Raw genomic sequence first — 16,244 nt, 5'->3', positions numbered from 1 at the left:
TCTCTTCCTTGCCGCGTCCACGTCTAGCCATTTCTGCCCCTGAGCGCTATGCTGCTCACTGAAACAAAAGGGAAGGCTGAAGGTTGCCCAGGAAACAAATAACTAAACATATTCAATCATCCCTGAGTCATTGAGCCTGATCTAAACTGTACCCAAGTCAAAACCAAACAGCAGAAACCCCACCCAGGCGGTGAGACTCTTTGAGTCCTCCCTGGGCACCACGCACGTTCCAAACCTTCTCCTGTTTAACCTTCACCCACAACCTGGAGCAACTAGGTGTTGTTACGCCCCTTTGACAGATGTCAAAACTGAGGCCCCAGAAAAACTCAAAAAAGAGATTAGATAGGCCTGCCCAGTTCTCACTTTGCCATGGAATGTTAATGATTTGAACTCTGATCTTCTGACTCCAGAGTGCTTTGGGTGCCTCTGTAAAGGAAACGCCTGCCACATAATCCATTTTGTTTCTCTCCAGTGAGAAAAGTTCCTGATGAGTATAAAAAAAAAAAAAAGGTTTCAGAGAACTGAAGCTAGCCTTTTAAACTTAACAAGAGAAAGATCTTGGGGTGTAAGTTGCATCAGATTCTTTCTCATACTTCCATAGCTGTATGCTGGACGGTTGAAGGCTGCCTGGAGCTGATGGCCAGGGCGTGTCTACACCAGGGTATAAGCCAGCTCTCCTTGACCCATCAGAACTGGGGGGCGCTGCAGGGGTCCAGCTAGGGGAAGTAATTTCATTCTACTGCGATCTGTGACAGATGAACGAAGGACACCGCACGGTATCAGAGGACACTTCCTCCTGGCATCAGAGGGCTGGAGGTTTAACCCCCTGTCGCATGTGTGTGGCCATGGGTACATCATCACTTGCATGTGAGTTTCCTCATCTCTGAAATGGAGAAAGCAATTCTGAACTCACGGGCCTGCGGTGGGGACAAAAATAGTGGATGTCGGAGCTTTGTCCAGTGCTTTCCAGAAGGCTACTGTTGGCCATGAGGACAAGCACGCCCTCTCATGAACTCCTCACTGTCCTTACCAGAGACTCCACGTGGGCCAGAGGATTCGTGGCTGTGGCCTCAGGGGACGGGTCTGCTCTGAGCTCCACTGACCGCAGGCAGACACACCCACGGCCGCCAGGGCGGGTCAGTCTCCATGTCAGCCCTGACCTCCTCTTCCCAGGGCTGTTGGAGAGATGGAGCCACAAGCTTGTCACTCTTCTGTTCAGAAAAAGGCAAGAGAAAGAACAGAAAGGGAGGAAGAAAGGAAAATTGATTTTCGTTGACCTGTGGCTTTTTCCCTTTTCTCCCCTCCTTGCTGTGACTGGGACTGCCACTTTTTTTTAAAAGATGTTGTGGGTGATGGAACATAATATTTAGACATGTTGAACTGACAGCTGATGGGCATGTTGTCAATACATCACCACAAATCATGTGGTCAGAGTTGGTGAGTGGGAGATTTGTGTGTGCGTGTGTTTGCACACACACTTGAATGATTTTAAGTGATCAGGGAAGGTCCCATGACCCTTATGGAAAGCAGCTCCCGTGGAAGGTTAGCCAGGGAGGTGGTGGGCTCTGAGGGTGGACGTGGGAAGTGGGCTTCCATTGTGAATGGAGGGGGCTCTTCTCTGTATGAGCCTGCAGAAGTGAAATGTCCCCCATTCCTCTCTTTCTCCTTCCATGTCTTGTGTCCTTAGCTCCCAGTGGGTGCCCTGTATTGTGCTGACCCCAGTAGGTACTCCTTAGAAGAGGTCCCCGTCTGATGCTGGAGGCAGATAAAACAGCTGGAACTGGGGCACTCAGTGGTGTAATCAAGACGCACAGCCTGAGTCTTGCCATTCTCAGTTGCCCTCCAGGCGTTCTTCCTCCTGTCTCCGTCTTCACTTACCCGCTTGTCAGGGGATTCGCCAGCCTCTCTGAGCCTTGGAGCCCTCGGTCCAGCTGCCTCTGTGACAGCTCCTGTCATAGGTCTCAGAATGAAAGTGCTTTCGCGGTGCTCCGTCTTCACAGATGCAGATCTAGGCGTCATCTTGACACTCATTCTCCCACACCCCTGTGCCCATCTCATCACTAAGTCCCGTCAGATTCACCCCCAGATGCCCCTCCATCACCACCCACATCCGAACTGCGTGGCTTGGACCGTCACTAAGCTTCCCCTGCATCCATCCAGTATCATCACTCACCCTCCTGCAGCCAGTTGTTCTGACCAGGGGTCCACAGATTATGGCCCGTGGGCCAATCCAGGCGCTGCCTGACTGTGTACAGCCCAGAGCTAGAAATGTTTTGTCCATATGGTGATTTGATGATATGAGACACTGACTCTGAACCCAATTAAACAAAATGTTATCCCTCCAAAAAATAACTCCATTCTTATTAGATCTACATCATAGAAAATCATACTCAATTACTCTTATATTTTGAGTTTCCTCAAGAAGTTTGTAGAAATTTGTTTTTCCTCTTATTATATATATTAATATATATATATATATATATATATATATATATATATGTCTACATCATAACCTCAATTTTGCCTCCTGGCTGTGAAGCCTAAAATATATATTATCCAACCCTTTACAAGAAAGGTTTGCTGATCTCTCTTCCATCCTGTGGCCTTTGCTTAATGGAAATCTGATCAGTGACACATGCTTGTATACACACACACACACACACACACACACACACAAACACATACACACTGCTCAAAACCCTTTGCTTATTCCTCAGTTGCTCTTGATGTAAAGATAAAACTCCTAACCTTTGAAAACCTGGGGTGGTCTAGCCACTGCCCCCTCTCTAGTTTCACTACTATGCTCCTGTTCTGGCCATTCTGGCCTTCTTTCTGCTCTTGTGTCCACCGCGTTCCCACCTGCCACAGGGCCTTTGCCCGTGCTGTCCTTGACTTTGGGAGGCAGCTTTCCACGCTGTTTTTCCTGTTACATCCTTCTCATCCTGCAGGTGGCTGTATCACCGAGTTACACAGAGGATTCTCCCCGACCTTCTGCTGGGGTCACAGCCCCTGCTGAAACCCCTCATCACAGTCACAGACTTGGATCTGTCACTGACCCTCCCCCATCCCTCGATAGCAAGCCCCTGACACCACGTCTTGCACCCCTCTCACTGTGTCCCCTGTGCCTGGGACATAGCGGGCCCTCAGTAAAAACTTCATTTCATTGAATGTCTGAGAGTCAAGGAAGGCGTTATAAAAGATAGGTTTGAACAGGAGCTTGTAGGTTGAGAAGAAAGAGAAAGGGGAAAGGGGGATTTCAGGCAGAGGGACCAGTATTCTGGAGACTCTGTGTGGCTCCATGTAGGGGGTTCGAGACGTGTATGGGTGAATGGTGGGGCAAATCGTGTGGGGCCCTCTGCTAGGCTGAGCTCTATGGATGCTTCTCCTGTGGACAGAGGGCGCATTGGTGGTTTGAAGCAGAGAGGTGTTGTGGACAGTGGGCTAGAGGGGGTAAGGCTAGAGCAGGTGAGGCCGGCTATAAGGGACTGTTCTGTGGATTGGGACAGTGGGGATAAGAGAAGAAGGTGGTCAGGGAATGTTATGGAGGAGAGGCCAACCAGAATTGATAGCTGATTGGAAGTGGGGGAGGTGAGCTCTTGGGGTCCCATGTTTCCGATCCAGGCCCTCCAGTATTTAAGATGAGTGGAGAGAGAGTTGTTGGGGTGCAGGTGGAGGGTGGACGTTTGTGTGGGGGTCAGGAAGTGGAGGGGTGAATACCTACAGCCCCCTGTTGTCTGTGAAGTGGAGTTAGGGTCATCTGCTGAGACAATAAGCTTTTGAGGTTCAGGTCATAGGCTTTGGCCTCTTGTCTGTTTTGCAAGCAGAGGGTGCCGTGTCCCCTCTAAACTGTTGGGGGGTTCAACTCAGCCAGGAGCAGCTGGGAGTTCAGGCTGGGGATTTCTATCCCAAACAGCTCCTTAGGGGGTTAAACAGAAACTCAAGGAGATCTTAAGAGACCTGTCTTTCCTCACCTGTTTCCTGAAACATGGTATCTAGATGGCAGCTTTGTCAGAAATTCTACCGTGAAAACCTTTGGAAAAAAGAGCTGTGCTCATCTCTGAAAATGTTCACCAAGGCCCTGCCCTACCCATCTCTGCTCTAAGCACCACTGGGAACCCAGCTCTTGGCCCCCAGAGGGTTTGCACCCAACCTGAAGACACGTAACTGACACATGAAGTGCACAGAGACAGGACTCCCCGGCAGTCCAGTGGTTTGGACTCGGCACTTTCAGTGCTGTGGGCCCGGGTTCAATCCCTGATTGTGGAACTAAGATCTCACAAGCTGTGCAACGTGGCCTGCAGAAGAAGAAGAAGAAATGCAGAGAGAATACTGCAGGATGGTGTCATTCAGCAACATCATGCGTTTTTGTAGTGTATTAAAGCTCCGAAGACACTTTCACACGCAGGCAAAGGGGTCTTTAACCAACTCCTACCTCACGACCTTCATCCACAGCTCCCCAGACACCCACACACGTAACACCCACTCCCCCAAATGAGGTCGGGGGCCGAGCAAGCACCAACCATGTTCCCAAACCTTCTTGTGCCTGGGGTCCTTGTTCCTGTAGGCGCATCAGTTAATTCAGTGTGACATAAGTTGGCAACCTGTGGATGCAAAAGAGAAGGGAAGTTTGACAGTCTTGTTGACTGCTTTCCCTAAACACTGAGTGGGTCGGCTTTGGGTCAAACACTGCTCACGCCATCATGGAGAAGTAAGGGAGAGATGTAAAAGCAGAGGTATTAAGACAGTTCTGCCTCTATAGAACTTAAAGTCTAGCAATGGTGGAGAAATAGGACACCCAAGGTTCTGGTCTGGTTCTCGTCTGAGCACTGACCCAGAGGAATGACTTGTGTCTGGGCCTACAGATCTTTGCCCAGGGCTTGGTCCTGACTTTCCCCGAGGCTGGGGCTCTGGGAACCCCATGCCTGCCTTCTTGCTTCAGCTGCTGGGGCCCCTGGTGGGTGCATCACTTCGGCCCTCTGATCTTAGAGCAGTCAAGGGAAGTTATTTTTTTACTGTTTGTTTATTGATTCAGCTGCATCGGTTCTTTGTTGCATCATACGGGATCTTTCATTGTGGCTCGCAAGCTCTCTAGTTGTAGCACTTGGGCTTAGTTGCCCTGCAGCATCCACGATCTTAGTTCCCTGACCAGGGATCAAACCTGTGTCCCCTACATTGCAGGGCAGGTTCTTAACCCCTGGATCACCAGAGAAGTCCCAAGGAAAGTTATTTTGGCGGGAAATGGAGGCAGTGAGGTAATGAGAGCCAGTGACCAAGGGGACATCGGTCTTGAGTGAGTCCAGACAGGCTTGGGAGCTTCCCAGGAGGGATGGAAGGGTTACCAGAGGAGGGGGCAAACCTCACAAAGGGCAGGACCGCCTCTTGATCTCCTGAGCCCTCTCAAAAGCTGTTGGGTAGACGGAAGCCAGGCTCTGTGGTCTCACTGTTGCACACAGAATGTCAACAGTGGGACTCAAAGGTGAATATTCACTTCCAACTTTTTTCCGTAATACTGGAATTCCTAGAAGCATCTGTAACTTAAAGCATGCAGTTTTTCCTCAGTCTTGGTGTGTGCTGTCATTTGGGACAAGACCCTCCCAAAAGTGGTCTCAAAAGTGGTCGCGACAGCACGCGTCAGTTCATCTCCTGCAGGGTGTCTTCCCTATTCCATCCCTGGGTCTGTCCACCCTATGCTTCCCCTCCCTCAACAGCTTCCCACGGGCTGTAGGAGCCTGGTCAAGGTGCCCTCTCCTCTGATGAGGAAGGCTGGCCTCCCTCACTCAGCACGAGGACTAAGGAGGCATCGCCGGGGCAGCCAAGCCACTGAGTCAGACTTCAGTCCAGGGGCTCCGGGGCGGTGGGAAATGAGAAGGGGGGCTGAGGCCCTGTGTCTGGCTCCACTGAGCGAACGGCTGCTTAGCACAGTGCCAGGTGTGGGGCCCAGGCTGGGTCCTGGAGACGAGCAAGAAGGGGCCTCCAGCTGCCCTCGATGAGTTCACCCCCACTGGGAAGGTGGGGGCGGACTGAGGATGATCCGCCAGAACCCGGTTCACAGGGGCCTGGAGGAGGGACGGACTCAGGAAATGCCGCTGGGAAGGCCTCCAGCCCCAGACACCAGAGGTCCTTCTGGCTTGTTTCCTGATTCCCAGAATTCCCCCCAAAGTCTTAGAACTCTGGGCCAGAAGGGCCGTGGCATTGCCCCAGGCTGGGCCCACTCTGGGACAGGATGGCCCAGAGTGGCACTGACGTCATAACCCGGGGTACCTCCCGTCCGAAACGCAGACAGAAGGGCCAAGTGTACATGTTAGTCGCTCAGTCGTGTCCAACTCTTTGCAACCCCATGGACTGTAGCCCGTCAGGCTCCTCTGTCTATAGGATTCTCCAGGCAAGAATACTGGAGTGGGTTGCCATTCCCTTCTGCAGAGGGTTTTCCTAACCCAGGGATCGAACCCAGGTCTCCTGTACTCTAGGTGGATTCTTTACCGTCCAAGCCACCAGAGAAGCCTGGAACACAGACAGAAGGACCAAGAGAGCGTTAGAAGCTTCATGCATTTATTTCCACACAAGGGAGCATCCTAGGCTTTGTGACCCAGTGAACTGTGGGCTGCTTACCAGAAAGAAGGGAGGTGGTTTCCCCTGATACACCAGCTCCTTCTCCAGGCCTTGGGTGTCCAGGGGCATTTGTTTTTTGAACAATTTAACATCTTCAACATCACGGACCAAAGCCAAGCCAGCTGCTCCATTTGTGAATTGAGCCCCTAACCATGCAGCCTACCTGGAATCCTGGGCGACATTGGGGATGGGGGTTGGTGCAACCCAGGGGCCAGTGCTGGCCCCCCCTCCCTTCCCCTGCAGAGGAAGTCAGTCTGTGCTGCTTGAACTGCTGGAGTCCCTCCCAGTAGCTCGGCCCGGGGTGCTGGGTGTGGGGCTTGAGTGATAGGAACAGAGTCCTCAGGTGCTTGACTTGTGTCTTCTTAGGTTTCTTGTTGCTGGGAGTGGGACCAGTGAATCTACATCTACGTGCCAGCCACCCCTCCTTCCCTCCATCTTCACCCCATGCTCCCTGGGGCTGCATCAGAGGGAAGCCTCCCAGTCTCCCAGCCCTTCCCTTCCCTGCTTGCGACAGCTGTGGGAATGGGGCTCCTTCTCTGGCTGCACCCCCCCAGTGCTGATTCACGAGGCCTGAGCCTCAGGTCCTCAGGGGCAGGAGTGGAGGCTCCTCCCTGCAACCCTGGCCCAGACCCTTCCATCTGGTCACCCTGCTGAGACCCTCCCTGAATCCCCAGCAGCAGGGGACAGGCCCACAGCACCTCCTGGGTTCTGGCTGGAGTGATCCTAGCCCCCTGCCAGGCTTTCCTCTGCCCCCTCCACCTCCTCCTTGTGAAATTTTTTGGCTCTTTAGGAAGCCTGGCACCTGCACCACCCCACCCCACCCCCCACCAAGGTTGTGGGCTTCAAGACACAGGTTTGCAGGGCTTTGTCTCCCTTAGCAGGGCGCTGGCACAGCAGGTCCTCCATGTAAGTTTGCAGGAAGGAATACAGAAGATGAGGCCAGGCACAGATGCCAGTCTCCGGGCTGGGAGGCCAGTGGTCATGACCAAGTCATATCTCCTGGTGCAAAGTAGGTCTTCAAAATATGGTCACATGGCTCCTGAAATTCTCCCAGCAGCAGCTCCTTGGGAGGAAATAATCAGTGTTCAGATTGCCCAGGGACTCACGTGTGAATGGTTCAGGTGTCTCCCCATTCTGCCTTCTCTCTGCACATCTCTTGTCAACTTCCAACTAGCCCTTATCCCTTTTTAAAAATATTTGTTTGTTTACTTGGCCGTCTCAGGTCTTAGTTGTGTCATGCGGGATCTAGTTCCCTGACCAGGAATTGAACCCCGGCCCCTTGCATTGGGAGCGCAGAGTCTTAGCCACTGAACCATAAAGGGAAGTCTGACTAGTTTTTATTCCTAATCTCCCCACCTAGTCCCAGCCATTTGTCAAGGAGGGGTGATTTGAAAAACTGTATCCAGGAATGTATCAACAGGGCCCCCTCAGACCATGTCTGCCTCCTCCAGGAAGCCCCCCTAGACTCCTGAGGCCCCCCCTTTTCTCCCTGTGTCCTCAGCATCCACACTGCTTCATGCCAGCTAGGGTGAGAAGGAAGCGGCATGTGGCAGTCACGAGGGCTGGGGGTGGCGATGTTAATTAATTCTCTGGTAGAACTCCTATTGGCCCAGAGAGAGCACAGACAGTGAGAACTGCATCCCAGAAAGTGAAATAGCTCCCATCTCCATGCCCTGGTGGAGAGCCGGCCCCAGGAAGTGAAGTGCAGACTCTCCAGGCTGGGAGTCAGACATCTTCCTGGTTCCTGGGGCTTGGGAGGAAGCAATTGATGTTACAGGGTGAGACTGAAAGATGGAGAAATAAATGTCTCTTGGTGTCCAAAGGAAGCCTTGTGCATCTGCCCAGGACTGAGAGTCAGCGTGAGCAGTGGGGGCGGGAGGGAGCAAGGATGGGCCAGGCACTCTGCATGGAGGAAGACTCAGCTCTAATCGCTGTCATTGGCAGAACTGGTCTGCGGTAATTGGGTTACTGGATTATAAAACACCCACTGGCTTTATTTAGAAGACTAATCAGAAAGCATTTAGAACAACAGCGTTGCTAGAAAGGAGACCACGAGCCACGAGTCCATGTCTTGGAGAACTGCCCTTGGCTTCTGCCTCCTTCGGGGAACAGGATTCCAGGAGGATCCAAGTTAAGCTCCTTTGACAGACCTGAGAGGAAATCTTGTCTAAGACCGAAGCCAAGTCACTAGGGGAATTGTGTGTATAGTCCCTGAAGGATAGCCTGGTGTCAGAAAAAGGAAAATCTTTTTGGTTTTTCTTCCTCAAACAAGCAGTGGTGGTCTGGCGGGAGCCGGGTGTTACCCTGAATTGTAAGCAAACGAGTCTTGCCGAACCGTTGGCCAAAGTCAACTTCCTCTCTCTCTCTCTGATTCAAAGGATGGTCCTTTCCATCCTTCTTTGCAGACTGCGTCCTGTCTCCTGTACCCCCGGGGGGCTTAAGGGGAGGGGAGAGGGACTCTGATGCACTAGAGCAAGAGGTCAACATACCGGGGCTGGGACCAAATCCAGCCCCTGCCTGTCCTTGAACAGCCTGTGGGCCCAGAAGGGTTTTTCACGTTGAAGAAAAATCCAAAAAAGAACACTGTTTCTTGACATGTGAAAATTATATAAAATTCAGTGTCCATAAATAAAATTGCGTTAGAACACAACCACACATTTATATATGGTTTATGGCTGCTTTCGCACTGCAGCCGCAGAGCTGTGACAGACATTGTATGGCCCACAAAGCTGAAAATATTTACTCTCTGGCCCTGTACAGAAAAGCCCTGTGCTAAAACATCTCCGGAGAGCCTTCTTACTATGTGCAGCATTCCATGACTCTGGCACCCTAGCGCCCTGGGAAAATAGTAAATTCTGGCCCTCGGTCCCTGTCAGAGGCATAGGAATCTGGGGGTGAAGTGCTTTAGGCCTCATTTGCCTGACTTGGCATTGCAGCTCATGGAGTGTCTGTTGAGCATCGGCTGTGTCCCAGTCTCTGGGGACCCAAATGGAGAGGATGCTGTCCCTGCCTTAGAAGGACTGGACAGCCAATGTGGGCATAACACCAAAGCAGGTCGTTTGACTCTAATGCTTCAGAGAAATCAGAGCGAGCATCTCAGGTTCTGAGCAGGCAGTGTTTTTGTTGAGCTGAATCCAAAATCCTGGAGTCTTGTTCTGAGGAAGGACTTGACCAAAGAAATGTGAAAGCAGTTGTTCTGTTAATTCATTCATGAATGAAAAAGTTCCAGGTGCCAGTTACCCAATAAGAAGTGTTATACATAATGAGAAAAGCAGTTACCTTATTAGCAAAATAATAAAGACTTGAATCTTGTGTTAGTATTGTAACAGTCCTGTGGGATTGAGTAGTCCACCAAGAAGAACAGTTTCCAGGTTTTAAGTGTTTTATTTAAAAACATTTGACCAGATGCTAAACTGTGGGCCTGGTGTGCTGCTGCCTGTGTAAATAGGGGTAGGGGTGGGGGTGTGTACAAGCATTCTTGTATGAGCATAAAGTGTCTCTAGAATATACAAACCTGAATGATTGTCTGGAGGGGTACTGACTGTCTGAAGTACCCTTTATAAAAATTTTGCTCTAACTTGTCATTTTCAAGCATTTATTTGAGATTGTTTTCACTCTTTTGTATGCTCTTTTATACCTTTTGAATTTTGAACCATGTGAATTTAGTATCTATTCAAAAATATATAAACTTAATGAAATAAGTAGCATATGGTTTTGCTGTTACCTCAGTACATCTCCCTAGGGAAGTCATTTTTCCTCTCTTCCATTCAGTATATGATTCTTTTTTTTTTTTTCCATTTTGTGATATCTGTATTCACTTTTTTAAGTTAATTTTTTAACTAGAGGATAAGGAAATGGTAACCCACTCCAGTATTCTTGCCTGGAAAATCCCATGGACAGAGGAGCCTGGTATTCTACAGTCCATGGGGTTGCAGAAGAGTCGGACATGACTTAGCAACTGAACAACTGCTTTACAATGTTGTGTTGGTTTCTGCTGTACAAAAATGTGAATCAGTCATAACTGTATATATGTGTGTATATACACACATATGCATATATATAAATATATCCCCTCCCTCTAGAGCTTCCCTCCCACCAATAGCCAGGACAAGGAAGCAACCTAGATGTCGATCAACAGATGAATGGATGAAGAAGTTTTGGTACATATGTATGATGGAATATTACTAAGCCATAGGAAGGAACAAATGTGAATCAGTTGAACTGCGGTGGATGAACCTAGAGCCATTATACAGAGTCTATGATTTTTGATTGCCTATACTGTGACACATGTAGTCTTCTAGGTCTGGAAGTTACAGACAACCTTCAACTTGAGAGGGCATCAGATTGAACAGGAGGGCTCATTAAAACACGGACTGCCAGGACTTCCCTGGCAGCCCAGTGGCTGGTAATCTGTGCTCCCAATGTCGGGGGTGGAGGGGCTCAGGTTTGATCCCTGGTCGGGAAACTGGGATCCTGCATGCTGCACGACATAGCCAAAAAGAAATGTTTTTTTAAAAAAAACACAGACTGCTGGGCCCCACCCCACCCCCCACATTCAGTGGGTCCGGGTGAAGCTCAAGAATCAGCATTTACCCAAACTCGTGTATATACAATGGAGAAATGACAAGGTCCTACTGTAAGGCACAGTAGGAACTATAATCTATAATCCCTGTGATAAACCAAAATGAAAAAGAATATGAAAAAAGAATGTGTATATATGTGTGTGTGTATATATATATATATATGTAACTGAGTCACTTTGATGTATAGTAGTAATTAGTGCAACATTATAATTCAACTATATGTCAATAAAAAACAAATTTAAAGGAAAAAAAAAAAAGAATCAGTTCCCAAGTGATGCTGATGCTGCTGGCCTGGGAAAAAACACTGTGGGAGCCCCGCCTCTTGACTTTCTAGCATTTTCTGCTTTCTAGGGTTCTTTATAAATAAACTACGTTCCCAGTTCTGAAATTATCCACAAATAATGGATACAGTAGCTCAGAACACCAAGTAATCCCTCTTGCACAGCAGTCTGGGAACACAACAGAGCAGACAGGTCAATAGACATAAAATTATCTAGCTTCCCTTCCACCCACAGTGTATAATGTAGAGACACGGAGTCAGATCATGGTCAGAGGCTGGTGAGTTTCAATAAGTAATTCTTCCTGGGGGAGGTGCGGTGGTACAAGGCTTTCGAGGAAGGTTACTTGGTGAGGTTTAAGCCAGGCAGGACATTCTGATATCACCAGGGCTAATGCCCACTGGATAACACAGCTGGACATTTTTTTTTTTTTCCATTTATTTGGCTGTGTGGGGTCCCAGTTGCAGCATGCAGGATCCTTAACTGTGCATGCAGAATCTTTAGTTGTGGCATGTGGGATCCAGTTCCCCAACCAGGGATCAAACCTGGGCCCCCTGCATTGGGAGCTTGGTGTCCCAGGGGCCACCAGGGACATCCCTGAAGATCATTTTAAGACCCCCACAATTTATCCCTGACCATACAAATTTAGCCTGATCATCAGTGAGTTCCTCGCAAGGATGTGAAGCCTCAGCATGGACCCCTGCACCTGATTCTTTGCCTTTGTGCATGGTCCCACAGGTGGAATTCCCCTGCTGGTCCTCTCAGCTCTGTAAACCCTATTTGTCCATCAGGACCAGGTAAAATATAATTGTTCTTTATGAGGATTTAATACTCGCTCAGCCTACACCGAATAACTTTTCCTGTATATCAGTTCACTAGGACACTTGATCATTGTTCTCTTAATTTTTTTTCCATTTATTGATTCACGCATTCAATAATATTACCCCTCTATCAAGAAATTCTTATCAGAGGGCCTACCATATACTGGGAATTATGGTAGATTTAGGGAATGGAATCATAGGCAAGGAAAGAAAAAAAAAAAAAGACATGGTCCCTGCCCTGGTAAGAGAAAGATCCATGAATCAAATAATTACACTGGTGGAAATACAGTTACAGGCTGAGAAGAGTGGTCTGAAGGAAAAGGATATGGTTTTATGAGAACATAAAAGAAATGACCCTGATGTAGCCTTGGGAGTTGGGGTTAGGATAGACTTTCTAAGAAAGTATAGTTTGGGCTGAGAACTGAAGGATGCCCAGGACTTGGCTGGATGAAGAGGTGAAGAAGGGAAGGGGAAAGCTCTCCAAATTGGGGAGGGGCAGTATGTGCAAAGGTCCTGTTGTAAGAGACAGCTTGGCAGATTCATGAAACCTGGTCACTCTGGGAGACCAGAGTGACTGGGAATGTGGACAGGGCGTTGGTGGAGAGAACAAGGAGAAATGGGTTATATCCTGAGGCTGGGAACAAACCATGGGGAACCCTGTCAGCCCCATTATGATTTTTATTTTAAACTGAATGGTACTAAAGATGTCATGGAAAGGTTTTAAACAGTGGGATGATGTTATCACAGTACATTTCGGAAAGTTTATTCTACTGCTGCTGTGCGGAGAATGGACATGACTGAAAGCAGGGAGATGACCAATCAGAATGCTTTGGGGATAGTGCAGAAGATAAATACAGTGCCCTGGACTAGGGTGCTAGTAGTGGAACCAGAGGAAAGTGGGTCGAGTTCAGAAAATACTAGGTGGTAAATTAATGGGTCGTGGTGGTTGGTTAAGGGGGAAGCAAGAGTCAAGGGTGAGACTTTGTTTTGGTTTGTTTTCTTAAAATATTTATTTATTTAGGCAGTGCTGGGTCTTAGTTAGGCTTCCTAGGTGGCACTAGTGGTAAAGAACCCACCTGCTAATGCGGGAGACATAAGAAACACAAGTTCAATCCCTGGGTCGGGAAGATGCCCTGGAAGAGGGCACGGCAAGCCACTCCAGTGTTCTTGCTGGGAAAATCCCATGGACAGAGGAGCTAGCTATGGACAGAGGATTCTTGTGTTCTTGCTGGGAAAATCCCATGGACAGAGGATTCTAGCAGGCTAGAATCCATAGGGTCACAGAGTCAGACATGACTGAGCTACTTAGCCTGCACACACTCAGGGGTCTTAGTTGTGGCCTGCAGGATCTTTTTTTTTTTTTTTTTAATGTGGGATCTAGTTCCCTGACCAGAGATCAAACCTGAGCCCCCTTCACTGAGTGCGTGGAGTCTTAACCACTGGACCATCAGGGAAGTCCTAAGGGCTTTGGAGGAGCATCCATTTTGGGGGAGATGATGTTGAGTTTGCTTTGAATTTAGAAATGGGGGTGTGGAGTAGGCAGCTGATCAGGAGGTCAGACCCTCTTAGGGAGTGGTCGCTGGGAGTCCTCAAGGCTTCATCTTCAGGGTCTGCTCCAGCCATGTTTAGCCAGCCTTTGTCCCACCCCACTGCTTTCCTTGTTCCACCCTTCATTCCACCAAACCAAATGCCTCACCCTGAATTTGTCCATCTCCATCTCTTCTCATTCAGAAAGGGACAGGGACCAACTTAGATTTGCTCCCAGTTGGAGGTGGGGGGATCTTCAAAAACTTCCTGCTTAAAATCCCCCATAAAAGGATATTGTAAAACCATTTACCCCCTCACACATTTTTAAGTTTACATCTACATTTTTTATCATATGTCTACAGAAGATGCAATTTCCAGTACATTGTAAACACTGATATTTTTAAGTAAAACTATGATATCACTCTGTTAAATTTATCCAGTGGAATCTAAACACCATGGAATTTGATACCCACATCATCCATTTTAAAAATGTATGAACATGTTCTTCATTAATAGTCAGTATTCCTTTTTGTCCTGAAATTTTATTTCTGTTTCACTTCCCCTGTGGAATTTTATCCTAATGTAATATGTTTTTTGTCCCTAAAACTCTATCATTTGTTTCCCTATCCTAATTTTTTATAACAATTTTATATGAAGTTAAAACTTTTAAAATTTCCTGAAATCATAAAGTTCTAAGTTCTAAAATTTTCTTCCTGTTTGAGTTATCATTATAATGATTATTAAAAGTGTGCAGTTGATCAAGATAGCATAAAGGATATTCTAATTTGGATAAATAATACACATAAAAATTAAAATTATATTGAAAATATACCTTAGATGGTGATGCTGGAGACTTTTTAAAGAGAGTAACATTTGATTGTTTTTCATGTAAACACACTTTTTTGTTTGCAGTGTTGGGGGTTTTTTTTGTCTGAAGTATAATTAATTTACAGCGTTGTGTTAATCTCTCCCGTATAGCACAGTGGCTCAGTTTTACACATTCTTTTTTAAACATTCTCTTCCATCGTGGTTTATCCCAGGAGACTGGACATAGTTCCCTGTGCTAAACAGTAGGACCTTGTTGTTTATCCATTCTCAGTGTGGTAGTTTACATCTACCAGCCCCAAACTCCCAGTGCATCCCTCCCCCACCCACCTCCCCTGGCAAACACAAGTCTGAGCTCTATGTCTGTGAGTCTGTTTCTTTTTTGTAGTTAGGCTCATTTGTGCTACATTTTAGATTCCACATATAAGTGATGTTACATGATATTTGTTTTTCTCCTCTGACTTACTTCACTCGGCATGACTATCTAGAGTTGCACCCATGTTGCTACAAATGGCATTAGTTTGTTCTTTTCTGTGGATGAGTAGCATTCCTCTGTGTGTGTGTGTGTGTGTGTGTGTGCACGTGCACCACATCTTCTTTATCCTTTCAGCTGTCGATGAGCATTTAGGTTGTTTCCATGCTTTGGCTAAGTCATTTTTTATTGACGTACAACACATACACATGTGATGAAGTCCGAGTGAGCAGCTCAGGTTATCACAGAGTAAGCGCACCACCACCCATGCAGCTGTCACCCAGGTCCAGAGGTAGACTCTTGCTGGTGCTGGGTTATTTCTTCTTTTGTGTGTGTGTGTTTTTTTTTTTTAATCTGTCCATGGAAGAATACTGTTTGTTGCATAAGATATGAGACACAGGCCGGCATCTATTATATTTCTATTTTTCATTTATATAGATGTAAACATGGAAAAGCCTCATTCGTATAAACTAATAGATAAAAAATAGGAGTTTTATTAAAGTGGTGTCAGCTCAGGGTTCTTGATCTGCTTCTGAGTTATGTACCAAAAGTCACATAGTGATCTATCACTGACAATTGTATTTTAATTACTTCTACTGGGCCTTCCTAATGAAAAACAAGAATTGGAAACCACCCAGCTTGCAAATAAGATTTACTACTTATTTATTAGAGTGTCTCACTTTCAGGGTTCTGAGTGTGGCCTCAGTGGTTGTGGCACAGGGGCCCAGTTGCTCTGTGGCATGTGGGTTCTTCCTGGATCAGAGATTGAACTCGTGTCCCCTGCATTGGCAGGCAGATTCTTAACCACTGGACCACCGAGGAAATCCCCTAGTTCATGTTTCTAAGAGAGGGAACTTGATTGGCTCAGCCTATTTGTTTATCTACTTATTTATTTATTTATTGAGCCCAGGCACATCATAGACTTCTGGCCAGGTGATCGGCACTGTGCACGAATGTTTCTTTGAGCAGGGATACCAAAGGATCAAGTGGCTGTGTACTGACATGCACTGCTCTTCTTTGAAACTGTTCTTCTGCTAGAAATATACCCTCCAGCCTTTGAGTTCCATATCTGTTATTTTTCCCTATTACATGTGTCTCTTTCCTCCTCGTACTGTAGTTATTCATGTGA

The 16,244-nt window shown here is 47.5% G+C and overlaps 1 protein-coding gene across 10 annotated transcripts in view; it reads left to right on the top strand.

Moving 5' to 3' along the window:
• TRERF1 (transcriptional regulating factor 1) overlaps window positions 1-16,244 on the top strand; it is a 206,396-nt gene that overhangs the window by 149,091 nt on the left and 41,061 nt on the right. The gene's annotated exons all lie outside the window — the stretch shown is intronic.

Source organism: Dama dama, chromosome 7 (genome assembly GCF_033118175.1).
Source record: "Dama dama isolate Ldn47 chromosome 7, ASM3311817v1, whole genome shotgun sequence".
In the NCBI taxonomy this organism is placed as follows: domain Eukaryota; kingdom Metazoa; phylum Chordata; class Mammalia; order Artiodactyla; family Cervidae; genus Dama; species Dama dama.
Note: the sequence above shows the minus strand (reverse complement) of the source record. Positions and strands in the feature narration are given on the sequence as shown.